The 12,187-nt window shown below is 41.0% G+C and overlaps 1 protein-coding gene across 5 annotated transcripts in view; it reads right to left on the minus strand.

The window, feature by feature from the left end:
* htr2cl1 (5-hydroxytryptamine (serotonin) receptor 2C, G protein-coupled-like 1) overlaps positions 1 to 9,102 on the minus strand; it is a 101,262-nt gene extending 92,160 nt beyond the window's left edge. For 2 of the 5 annotated variants that reach the window (XM_020619564.1, XM_020619562.1), the window contains exons 1-2: positions 8,629 to 9,102; positions 1,283 to 1,365 (exon numbers count right to left, since the gene is read on the minus strand). The gene's annotated coding sequence lies outside the window, so the exon portion shown is untranslated. The remainder of the gene's footprint in view (positions 1 to 1,282; positions 1,366 to 8,628) is intronic. The other 3 variants (XM_020619567.1, XM_020619565.1, XM_020619563.1) reach the window with 2 other exon arrangements.
* Positions 9,103 to 12,187: the final 3,085 nt, after the last annotated feature.

The following is a 12,187-nucleotide window of genomic DNA, read 5'->3' on the forward strand; positions in this document are numbered from 1 at the left end:
GCAAAGCCAGCACAGCTTGAAATGACAGTCATGTAACTGTCTTTTAGGTCTGAGAGAAATGCAGTTTTTATGCCGTTTCCTTTGGGTGCAAGTCTTTTTTTTATGCCTTTGCACTGGCAACAGCTGTGGCCGAAAGCATTCGTCCGTCCATCCCGTTCATACATCATTGACATCAATCAAAGTCAGGTTTCCACTGTGCTTTTAAAGGCGAGGAACTGGTTTAATTAGCCATAACTAAAGCTCAGTCCGACTCCACCTGCTCACTATGAATCCCTTCCACTAATAACATATCCCGCCTCTCACGTTGTACCTGACTGCGCCAACACCAATATTCGCCAAAACTGCACAAAGTTGTTCAACATTTGCGCCTTCGCCTGGAGTTAGACTTGCATTCACTTCTGCGCTCCATTGCAGGAAAAAAGGGGTGTATGCCAACTTCACATACAGTACATAATGAGTGCAATACGAGTATGCAATCACATACATAATGAGTGCAATACGAGTATGCATGCAGAGCGGCTGTTTTTGGCTGCTGCTGTCACAATCACTGTATTGTACAAATAAACGTTTACCTACAGTGAACACTCACTAAATATCTGACATATTGAAATTAATCTGGTGCACTGTATTCTTGAGGAGCTACTTGATCCAAAAACTGGATCAGGTCCTGGGTCCAAAATATTGTGTTTGATGCAACAGATGATATATCATGCATTTTAACTACTTCTGATTGGCGTCTTTCTCTATTTTAGTGAATTTTGGACCTAGTGAGCATTTATTGTTCTTGTGGATTCTGTGGAGTGTTTTACACACATAACTGAGGAAAGAAAGAAAAAGCTAAAAATAGGAGTCGGTGTAGACAACTGGACTAATTAATATAGCAGCTTATCTGCTGTGATATGCGTGTCTCAAAAACACGACCGAGTCCACTCAAATACAGGACTGTGTACATATAGATTGGCTTCATTCTGGCCGATACTGATCCTGTGAAATATGCCCGGATCGGCGCCTATCCCAACACTGGATTGGATATCTCTACTTAGAAACTTTTTAGGATAAGTCACCTTTTTTCTATTCAGGGTTGCCTATATGGTAAATGGCAGGGGTGAGATCACTTGGAGCTCTGTTTAACTAATTCAATTCTTGCTTTCTTTGCATTGCCAAGGGAAAACGTCTGTGCTTTAAGCTGTTGTCTAAACACATTTGGCCATCATGTGATATGATTTATTGATGACTTTTGCCTCCAACATAACTCATGCACCTATCCCTATCCACTTCTCACCTCCTCACTCTCACCTGTCCCTCTTTATTCCACATATCATCGGTCTTCTTCGCTTCCTCCTGTGACAGTCCCACAGTGGAAGACTGAAAGGAGATGAAACAGGAAGGAAATTGTCAAATAACTGCAGTCACAGAGGTGCATATGAATGAGAATGGAAAAACAGCATTATCCCCGGCACATAAGAAAGGAAACTGACAAGGAGCCATATGGGATGTAATTCGCACTTTACCTCACACTTGCATATAATTTCAAAAAACGCTGCAGGGAGCTGTAGCAACACAGTGTGATGGGAGAGTATCGCCTCAGACATTAGAAAACAGTGATTCTGGGCTTTCCCCCCTATTTTTAGGAGTTTAACAAGAAAAAACATTGATGTCACAGCATTTTCCTCCAACAGTTTTCACAACATTACAAGCATTTTTCTAGTAGACAACCCAAAGTAAACGCATTACTGTAAATGATGCAAAAGGATCAAATAAGTCAAGAAGACTGGAACAGACTGAACTACTGTGTCAGTCAGGCTAATATATCAATGTGTCCTGTTTCAGTAAAGCTGAAGTATATTGAGGTAGCTTGTTCAGATAAGGCTGAAATATCAATCTGTGTTACTGTAGGCTGAAATATACTTAAAAAGGAATATATCAAAGTTCTCTTTTTACATTGAAGTTGCAATAAACTAAAAATATCCAGTTTAATCTGCAAATTTATTGAAGTGTTTTGTTCTAAAAAGCCAAGGACATTTTTTTCAGCATTTTGATTAACTATATTGTATTGAAGTATATATTTAAATATTTTCTTTCAGTAAGGCTGCATTGTGTTAAAGTATTTAGTTCCAAACATGCTGGAATACAAGGAAATAACCTTTACAGCCTGAACGTTCACTGGTAATGAATGTTTTTCTGTTTTACAGTGAAACAGTGACAGCCAGACAGACCAGGCTAATTTAAGACATGAAGCTTTAACGTTGAACTCAAGGAAGAAAATAAAACTTAAAGCTTTGTACTGAAACATATCAACTGTGTAAATATTATTTGCCTTATGATACCATATGGAATTCTGGGTTTTAAAAATCACATTTTGTTCCTTTTTGCATTTGACTTTTTTTGTCAGTTCTGATTTGACATTCACTTCAATCCTCATGTGAATCCTACTGTACGTTTCTCACTGAACTGCATTCACTGTTGCATTATAAGGATAAAAATGCAGTGCACGGGCTTAAACTAGAATTTAAATGAGCCGATCTTGTTTGCTCAGCCATTCCAGATAATTGAGTTATTCAACAGCTGAAGTGTGTAAGAGATGAGATAATACAAATTGAGTACATTAACAAGTTAAACCATTGACTGAGGAAACAAGGCAAAGCTTCATATTCTGATTGTCTTTAAAGTGAATTATGATTGAATGGTGACTCAATTGCCTGCAGGAGTGAGTGTGTTTTTTTTTTGCCTCCAAGTCCAACTTTTGTTTCCTTTTTGGCAGATGGTTTGTTGTAATTGCTTATATGATTGCCCCATAGCTTGTATTGGCCAGCTAAACCCTCAATTTATGTAATGAAGTGTTTTTGAATCAGCAAATGTTTAACCCAAGCCACAATACTTTCCTGAATCCTAACCTTGTAATTTTTGTGCCTAAACACATCCATGTCAAAACATCAGTATTTGACACCCTGGGATTGAGAACACGCTGAACGTACCTATATGTATGACTAGGTTTTAATGCAGCGGTTGACAGCACACCTATACAGTACACATCATGAGCAGTTCTCTATTGGTTGTTTCATGCTGCTACTGTAGGTTGAATATCAAATAATAAAATGTGGATTATTTATATCTACTGTAATAGAAATTATAACTGTCCCGCTGACCTTACAATACAAGTCAAACATCAAAACACACAAACTACTGCCTCTGTAGTCTTTCTGAATAAAACCATGTTTTTACTTTTCATAAAATGTTATTTGGCACTTTTGTAGTCTGCTCTTTTCCTTCTCTGTATGCCTGTTTTAATTTCCCTAGTCACACTGCAGTATGTTTACTATTCTGTCACACAGAAACTTTTGTAAGCCATTCAAGGTTTATAAAGCAATTCAAGGTGTCTGCAACAAATTACTATGTACTGTAAGCACCTGGCTCCACATTCCTGCAGAGAAAGGTCTCTCCAGCTTTAAGAACCTTTCATTTGGACTGTAGCATTTGTGAATATTCATCTGTAACTTTTCAGACTCATGAAAGTATACGCTGCATTGACGCAAAAGTGTGAACAAGTCTGAAAATATCTCAGGAGGACATGGGGAGACTTTTCTGAAAGAAGATGACACAAAGAAGAACTACGAACTCAGTCAAGTCACATTTTTACTTCATTTTTTCACCTTTCCATCCACAACAAAAACTTTAGAATATTGTCTAGTAATATTATAGATGGTTAACTTTAGCTTTTTCCAATAGTATGTCACTTTTATGTGCTAGAAAATAAGAAAATTGTATTTTGGGTGATTTCTACAATGGTTACCACTGTATACAGTACACTCAAATCAAAGAGTTTCATATCTGCATTAAGATTAAAGATGCCATTTCCTCAGAGTGAAAGAAAAACGCATAAAACATCTGTTTTGTTGTCCTTTCTTCTCATTCTGCAATTGGCTAAATACAGTAGATCTGACCTTAATGTACAACCATGCATCAATGTTACTGTTGACCTAGGTATTCCCCCCCTGACCACCGGGGGAAGCATTGAGCAAACTGCTGCATGGCACGCCAAAATGAGAAGAAGATGACAAACTACCAGGCTGTGGCTGCCTTCTATTGTAATGCACACAAAATAAAATAAAAACAAAAGCTCTACTAGAAAAGTCTCAGTCAACTGACAGGTCTGATGTCAGTAACTCAACTATTAGGGGGCAGCCCTATGTAGCTGTATGGGACAGTTCTTTGTTTTTTTAAATTTTACGTATGAAGTGTACATCTATGAGGGATAATGAGTGTGATCCTCCCAAAATGGCATGTTTACCCCAAATTCAACATGGTGCCAAACCACCTTCACATTCTCTATAGGGAAGCCTCCAAAAGCTTACACTAATTCTTACTGCTAGGCCACTCACTGTAAACCACATCACAAACGTGAAAGGGTTAACATAACGTCCCTATATCATGTCTTCAGCTCTATAAATCCATAATTATTTCTCTTCCCTTCCATAATTCCATCTTTCTTACACCTATTTCATCCATCTTCATCATATTAAAACCAGGCAAATCCTATCACAGTGCAAAATCCCCTTCTGGGTACTATAAAACCTAAGTAAATCTTAAAGTTTTACAGTTTCAACAGCAGTAAAGCCAGTCTAGCACTGCTGCTTGTTGTTCCCACAGCACATCTTCACTTAAGTAATAGTTTTCACTACAGGTAGTTTCCATTTCCTAGAAAAACCCCATTATTCCCTAATGTTTACTGATCAATATTTAAAGACCATGGATATCTACATAAGGTCCCATAAGGTGCTACTCCCCCCCCTCACTTGAGACTAACTGGAGAGTTGAATGTTTGAGTTTAATTAAAAGTAAACATTTTTCAAGAGGCTGATCTCTCATTCTGAAACAAAACCCTTCCTTTTTGTTGTTGTTTTTTTTTTTAACTACAGGTAATAGATTTCTTCTGCTGATTCACAAAAGCAAGATACTTTGAACAAATCCTTCAAATATCGAAGGGAAATGCAAAAGGAACAGGTGGAGAGATGTTCTGAGAACACTACAATTTTCTGTTTCAAAGTGTCTTTCAAACGCCAGGGGAAGAATTAGTTACTGAGATTCATGCTGAGAAACTTGGTGTTTGCTCATCTACAGAATGATCCCAGTCAGACTTTGAGCCAGTCAAAGCTGGGAAATCCCGATTTTACACACACAATAATCCTCTCACCATTATGAAAAAGATGTGATCAGACCTAAGCAGCCTACATTTATCTCTGTTTTCCATTTCTGAAGATAAAAGCAGCAGCTGGAGAGACTGAATCACAATTGATGGGGTTTGTCTACCGCCGCCCTGCCTCCGGAGGTTAAAGCTCCCAGTGGTGATCAGCGAGTTGCCCTCCGTGACAGGTCGTCGGTCTACAGAGAGGGGATGGAGGCAGTGGAGGTGGTGGTCGTTGTTGTTGTTCCACATGACTGATTGTCACTTTAATCGTGTGTGTCTGTTCCAGGCCAGGAGAGACTGAGGCTATTCAGCAAAATGAAATCCTCTTCCACTGAATGAACGGCTGCACACTGAAGGCACGTGCATCTCTTACAAGAACACAGGACAGTTGGAGAAGGGAAACACAGCGCTCATTCAAATGTTAAAGGAAATACACACCGCATGTTATTCACACTTATTAGAGGCCTTCACAGGCTCAAAATGTTGGACCTGGCCTGCAAAGGACCTCTGGGACACCTACCTGAACGCAACACGGAAAACCTAATTAGGAGCACGGCAGAGCCAATCCTCAGAGGACCCAAGAATAACTACACAAAATCTTAAAGACTGTCAACTCAAACATTCCCTATAGAGTTAAAACACCAGCACCCACATCACTGTGATGTGCCATCAATAAACAGGTTGATCGATTTAAAAAGAGCAGCAATAATATTGATAATACTCTGTCACAAATGTTTACATGCTTCAGAAATTTACAGAAATGACTGAAAGTCCTTCACCTCCCGCACCAACAACAAAACATTCTGTAGGAAACTACAGTAGGTGATTAAAATCCAAAGTGTAACTGTCATTTGATTAACTGGCTTTGATTTCTTCAAATGGTTTCTGAAAGCTTTGTCCATTCCATATTGAAAAGGTGCGAATGGAAGTCAGGACCAGAAAAATATCCTCATCAAATTGGCAATCTCACACAAAAAGACTATGACATGCAAACCCACAAGCTGTGCACACTTTGATTATGGAGCATCGTACACAATCACACACATCCCCATAAAATCACCACACAATCACGTTTCATTTCATTCTCTTAATTCCCAGGCTCTCTTCCTGCTGGATTCCAGCACTATGGCCTCATCTTCTACATGTGTTGTTCTTCCCTGTGCCGCCATTTGGAGCTTTTGTTTTCATTTAAGGGGGGAAAGAAAAAGCAGATAGCCACAATATGTCAATCCTGCTGATCTACTCTAATTAATTCTATAAATCAAATGAAAGGTGGGATGGACAGATGTGGCATTTACAAAGTAGCATCCACAGACAAAATGAAGAATGTCTGTGTGTGAAGGACAGAGAGAGCACAGTTCTGTATTCATGTCTGACCACGAGTGTGTGTGTCTGCAGCTGTCTGTCTGCGGTTAACTGGTGTTTAATGTGTCATCCAACAGCCCCAGTTCCTCAGGCCAGGTCTGAATACAAACATCCATTACAAATCAACCTACATTTGTAAGCATTACCCAGTTGGAGGACACCGTTCAGCATGACTGTTCCAGCAACATAAGCATGACAACTGAGGGAATGACGGTGATAAAAATGACATCATATGCCCATAACTGTCAATGATAGACACCCTCTTAGAGAGAACAGTTGTAAGCATGAGAGCAAGAATCAAATATGCTAAGCAGAACCCTACCTCTACCTAAAAAGCAAATATATTCAGTGAAATAGTCTGTTTCATGTTGAGAATACCAATCACTAAGCATCAGAGGAGCATGTTTCTTGTCAAAATGGAAACATACACCTGGAATGGGGGAGTGAAAGACTTTGAGACAGGAGGGAATCAAACCCTCACTCAACAGAAACTGACAGCATGAAGCAAGACTGGGGAAAGATGGCAATGCAGAGATGGAGAGAGAGAGAGAGAGACAGAATCACAAGCCATGCCTATTTCCATCTCGATGCGTCTCTGATATTTCTTTCCATTTTCATGCCAATAAAGCATGCTGATTTGGACGTTTACTTGAACTGAGACTGCGGAAAATGGAGACACAAAAATGGACTGAATTGAACTGAGAGCCAGACAAAAAGAAGGAGCAACCATGCTATGATAAATGACAATCCTAAGTCTTACCATGCATTCAAATGAGGCTTTATCTCTCTAATAGCCTGAATACAGATGCATTTTCCATTTAAATGTTTCTAAACGGTGCCTTATTTGCCTCGAGTCATGTTGAATAACAATTTGTTTTGGACACTAAATGTTCTGCAATGGCTCCAAGCCGACACATGTCAAAGTTTGACATCTCATTAGTGGGGGGCAATCAGCCTTGGATGCTAAAAATATTTGCACTCAAGGCACAACCAGGCGCTTTGGATAAACGCCTCCACCAAATGTTGCGCATGAAATGGCACTTGTGGCTCCATCTCTGGAGTGAAACTGAAAGAATCAACGTTTTGCCTCACAGCTGTTGTTGAAAGGAGGAGAAAGGGGGGTGGGGGGGTCAGGTCCCAAAATGTCCCAAGTGCTCTAATCCTCCCTAGAGACAGGTGGATTAGCGCGACTTTCATTGAATAATACACACACACATATACTCACAGGCGCGCGCGCGCGCACACACACACAGCGAGATGATTTAATTCCCAGTTTGGCGCAGGTATTTGCCTTCAGCAGCATCGCAGGCATGGACACGTGAACTGCCACACCCTCTCGAATGAAACCCAGCAACACTTAGTCACAGACCTGAACGCGCACTGAATAATATAACGTTACTCCATCTTAAATAATCTATGTTAGAGTTAGGTCCTGCGCACACAAAAGGCTTTTCCCGCAAATGACTGAGAATTCTTCCTGATTGTGGAGTGATTTTGCTTCATGATGCGACACTTCCACAACCTGGGCAGGGTGTTTATCACTTGTGTCATGCCAAGAAACAGAAACACTAGCATTTTAAAACTTAAAAGTAGCCCAAATCACTTAACATGGACGTTTTGCGGCGCCATAGACGATGCGATGCGTAAAACACACTTCTGTCCATCTCCACAACAACTCAGCTACTTCACCCATCAGTAAATCTATAAGGTCGCACTCAAGCTTCGTCAGTTAGGCACATTCTGGATAATTTTTCACTCGTATGTCTGAGAGATGGTGTTGCGCACTTGCGCCTATTTGTACAGTGCGTCGCAACCTCGGTGTCGGTCTATGTACTACTCTCTAACCTAGTTATGTGCTCAATTTAATCTAATCCAAATGTGTATATACTTCGGCATTTGTTGTAGCAACATCGTCACCGACTTTCATCTCACGTTTCTCCGCATAACTCCAAGAACAGCTCTGACCTTCATCCGCCGACCGTCCGCGTCAAAGACGCAAGGGCGCACACAATTATACTCAGCTTTGTCGAGGCAGTGCGCGGTTTGTGTTTTTTTATGAGACAAACATATTCACTCACCTTTGAAGGCATCCGATTGTTCCTCCATTGACGTTGCAGTTTGTGATCTCCCTGCTTTTATAGCTCCATCCTCCTCCTTATCATTCAGCGCGGGCTACAGTATGTCCATGTCCTCTCTTCAGGTTGCCAAATGAGTTTCTGCTTCAGCTTTTTCTTCTGAACGGAGGCAGGAAAAACCCCGAGCAGGGTTGGTGTGGATCTAGTCCGCTTCCCGTTACCGATTTCTACCAGATTATCTCGGACACAGCGGCAGAGCACCAGGGTTGACGCACCGGACACGTTCTGCGGTTCATTTTGGTCCGGTGCGCACCGAGATACGTCCTGCACCAACAGAGAAGAAAAATGACAATAAATCATTTAAGTTCCAGGAAAACATCAAAACAGCCAGTTAATTTATTAAGTTAGTATGATGTTGAAAGCTCCGTGTCATTTAAGGAAAGTTTAAACAGAAGAGCAAAGCATGGAGAAGCGGCGATAAAGGTCTCCTGACTGAGTGGAGCTGAGAGACGGAAGGAGGCATGGACAGACGGAGAGGAGGAGGGGGGACTGACATGTTAAGCAGACCAGGTGTTGACTCATTTGGCCGTATACTGTGACGCCTAATTCTGAAATTCAAATAAGCTCTTGAAAAATCTGAATTGTAAAGCCCTGCTCCAGCATGTAAATAAATGCCAAATACACGGTAGCCAATCGGGATTCTTCTTGTTATACATTTATTTATGCTGGTGGAATATGGTGTCACCTGCAGCAGCAGTTTTGGTGGTTATCAGATTCAAAGCAGCTGTAGTCCACATAAACATAAAGTGGGCCGTTATTTTCCGTTCTCTAAATTTGAGCATTTGACTCAAAATGTGTTCATTTCACAGCATTTCAGAGGCAGCCATATAGAATGGAGAGCCAGCTGTTCACCTCGGAAGACATCGTTTTACTCCTTTATCTTCTTTACATAAATTAAATTATCTCTCACCTATGGTCATGAACTTTGGGTCATGACCGAAAGGGCAAGATCCCGGATACAGGCAGGCGAAATGAGCTTTCTCCGCAGGGCGGCTGGGCGCACCCTCAGAGATAGGGTGAGGAGCTCGGTCACCCGGGAGGAGCTCAGAGTAGAACCGCTGCTCCTCCACATCGAGAGGAGCCAGCTGAGGTGGCTCGGGCATCTCTTTCGGATGCCTCCTGTGCGCCTTCCTAGGGAGGTGTTCCGGGCATGTCCCACCGGGAGGAGGCCCCGGGGAAGACCCAGGACACGCTGGAGGGACTATGTCTCTCGGCTGGCCTGGGAACGCCTCAGCATTCCCCCGGAGGAGCTGGAGGAAGTGTCTGGAGAGAGGGAAGTCTGGGCATCTTTGCTTAGACTGCTGCCCCCACGACCCGGTCCCGGATAAGCGGAAGAAAATGGATGGATGGATGGATGGACATAAATTAAGGGACTGCTAGTTAGTGCACGAAGTCTGATTGTAATAAAAACCTGCAGACTGCATGAAGGGATTACAACAGTGCCTGCGTAAAATAAGATAAAACAAAAAACAAAAACAAAATGACCACAAACAGATGCCACTAAATGCAAAACAAGAAAAGCACACAAAACTACAACAAGCTTCATAACAGTTTGTGTCCCTTCCATTCAGGGTGTCTTGCTCCTGTGCAGGAGGGATGGGAGACCTTTTACATGACTGTGCCCCTGTCAGTCTATGATGACCTGCCTGCTCTCAATGGCAAATGGTTCCCCACCCAATGTATTTATTGCTGATAGACATTAGATCCTAACTTTACCATTAACCTACACTTCATTGCAATTTTAATCCTCAGGTCTGTCTCCCATTTATGTATTTATGCCTTTATGTGCTTAGTACATTACAGTACTGTGTCATGATTTCTGGTCACTTCCTGTCACTGATCTTTATTTTGACACACTTCCGCCCTTGTTATGGTTCTTTGTCCTCTGTTCCAACTTTGCCTTGATCACCCTTCCACTGATTACACTCATTTTTCCCCATTCTGTAATCAAGAGCTGTTCACTAATTGCCAGATCGTTATTTGAGATACATCCACATAAAGTGAGGTCTTTTTGCTATAGCTTTCCATGTATTGTTCAGTTACAAGAGGATTTAGATTATCTAGTGTTTTGAACTTTGCCTAGTCCTCCACGTCTCTGCGTACTCTATATTTTGCATTTCGTCTAGTAAGCCTCTTGCTATTTAGAGTACATTCCATGGTCAATATCTTGTTTATGCTGGCCCAGTCTGTAAATGTTCCCATTTGGTTTTCTTCTCTAAGCCTCAGTAGAGGTCTGTTTTCTTTCAGCTGTTTCCCGCTGGCTCTGTATCCTCATTTACAGTACTTCAAAACTGTGGCAGCCAGGCTAAACTGTAGTGCTGTTCTCACATAATGTTTGTGATCAGCCAGAATAATTGAAAACACCTGTGAGACTGCACCTTTATCCCAGCACTTCACAAATTCCCTTTCCAGAAATTGTCCTCAAGGTGTAAAATGACAGTAGCACAAGAGCACACACAAACAAGCATAAGCACATTTAAAAAACAAATGGCAATAAAGTATAAACAGGAATTAGCCTCTCATAACTCAATTATCCTTTAGCAATAATGGTAAGAAAGGATTTGTTTTCTTAGCTCTCACTGTTCAACCATCCATCACAAAGGATCAAACCCTGTATCTTAAACCCTCTGTCACACAGCACTGGCTGTTTATCCTGTTACCACAAACACACAGGCCTATAATGACACTTAATTATTACTTCGGAGGCATTGGATTTGTCTTAAAATTGGATGCAGACCAATACCTTTGCATCAGGTCTCGTAGCTTTTTATTTTTTTCAGAAAGAGACATGCTTTTAGTTTTATTATCTTTATATCTGGCAGAAGCCTGTTGTGCAATGTTAAAATTCAGGAGTTACTCCAATTGTATTACATGTCTCTCACATAAGGTACTGCAATGAATTATGCAGAATTTACAACACACCTACCTTTTGTTTATCCCATAACCATGTCCAAAACGTCAGTCTCTTCTGGGAAAGAATAATAACTCAAGCAGCATGAGGGCAATTTAATTTTCTTTTTTTCCTGTTCCAAGTCAAGCACATGCTGTATATTACATCACACAGTTTCCTCTGGGATAAATTCCCTATGTCTCTCAAACACTCCACTCATACAGGGCAAATTTAACGCTGTTCAGAACCTACTTAAACAAAATGAAATGGCCTAAAGCTGTGGTTTTAGATCCTAGTGGGTCAAAGAGGCACTCGCGTCTCTCCTGCCAGCCGTGTTAATTGTAGTTAACTGTATTCACCTGAGCTGTAAATAAGTTGCTGATTAAAAGCATCTAGGCTCTGACACCTGAGGACTAAGACGGCACTACTATATGTTCACATTACCTGCTGAAGTCACTCAAACCCGTTTGTTCCCTCTCCAGGAGACTCAGATCTGATCTTTTCATGGATGTGTGAACAAATCAAATAAAAGACAATAAAAAGACAAAGCGTATCACTTCTATTTCTTTAGTTTTAATTTGTAATCAGTGGAAAATATGTCTGTATCACACT

Source organism: Monopterus albus, unplaced genomic scaffold (assembly GCF_001952655.1).
Source record: "Monopterus albus unplaced genomic scaffold, M_albus_1.0 scaffold222.1, whole genome shotgun sequence".
Taxonomy (NCBI): Eukaryota; Metazoa; Chordata; class Actinopteri; order Synbranchiformes; family Synbranchidae; genus Monopterus; species Monopterus albus.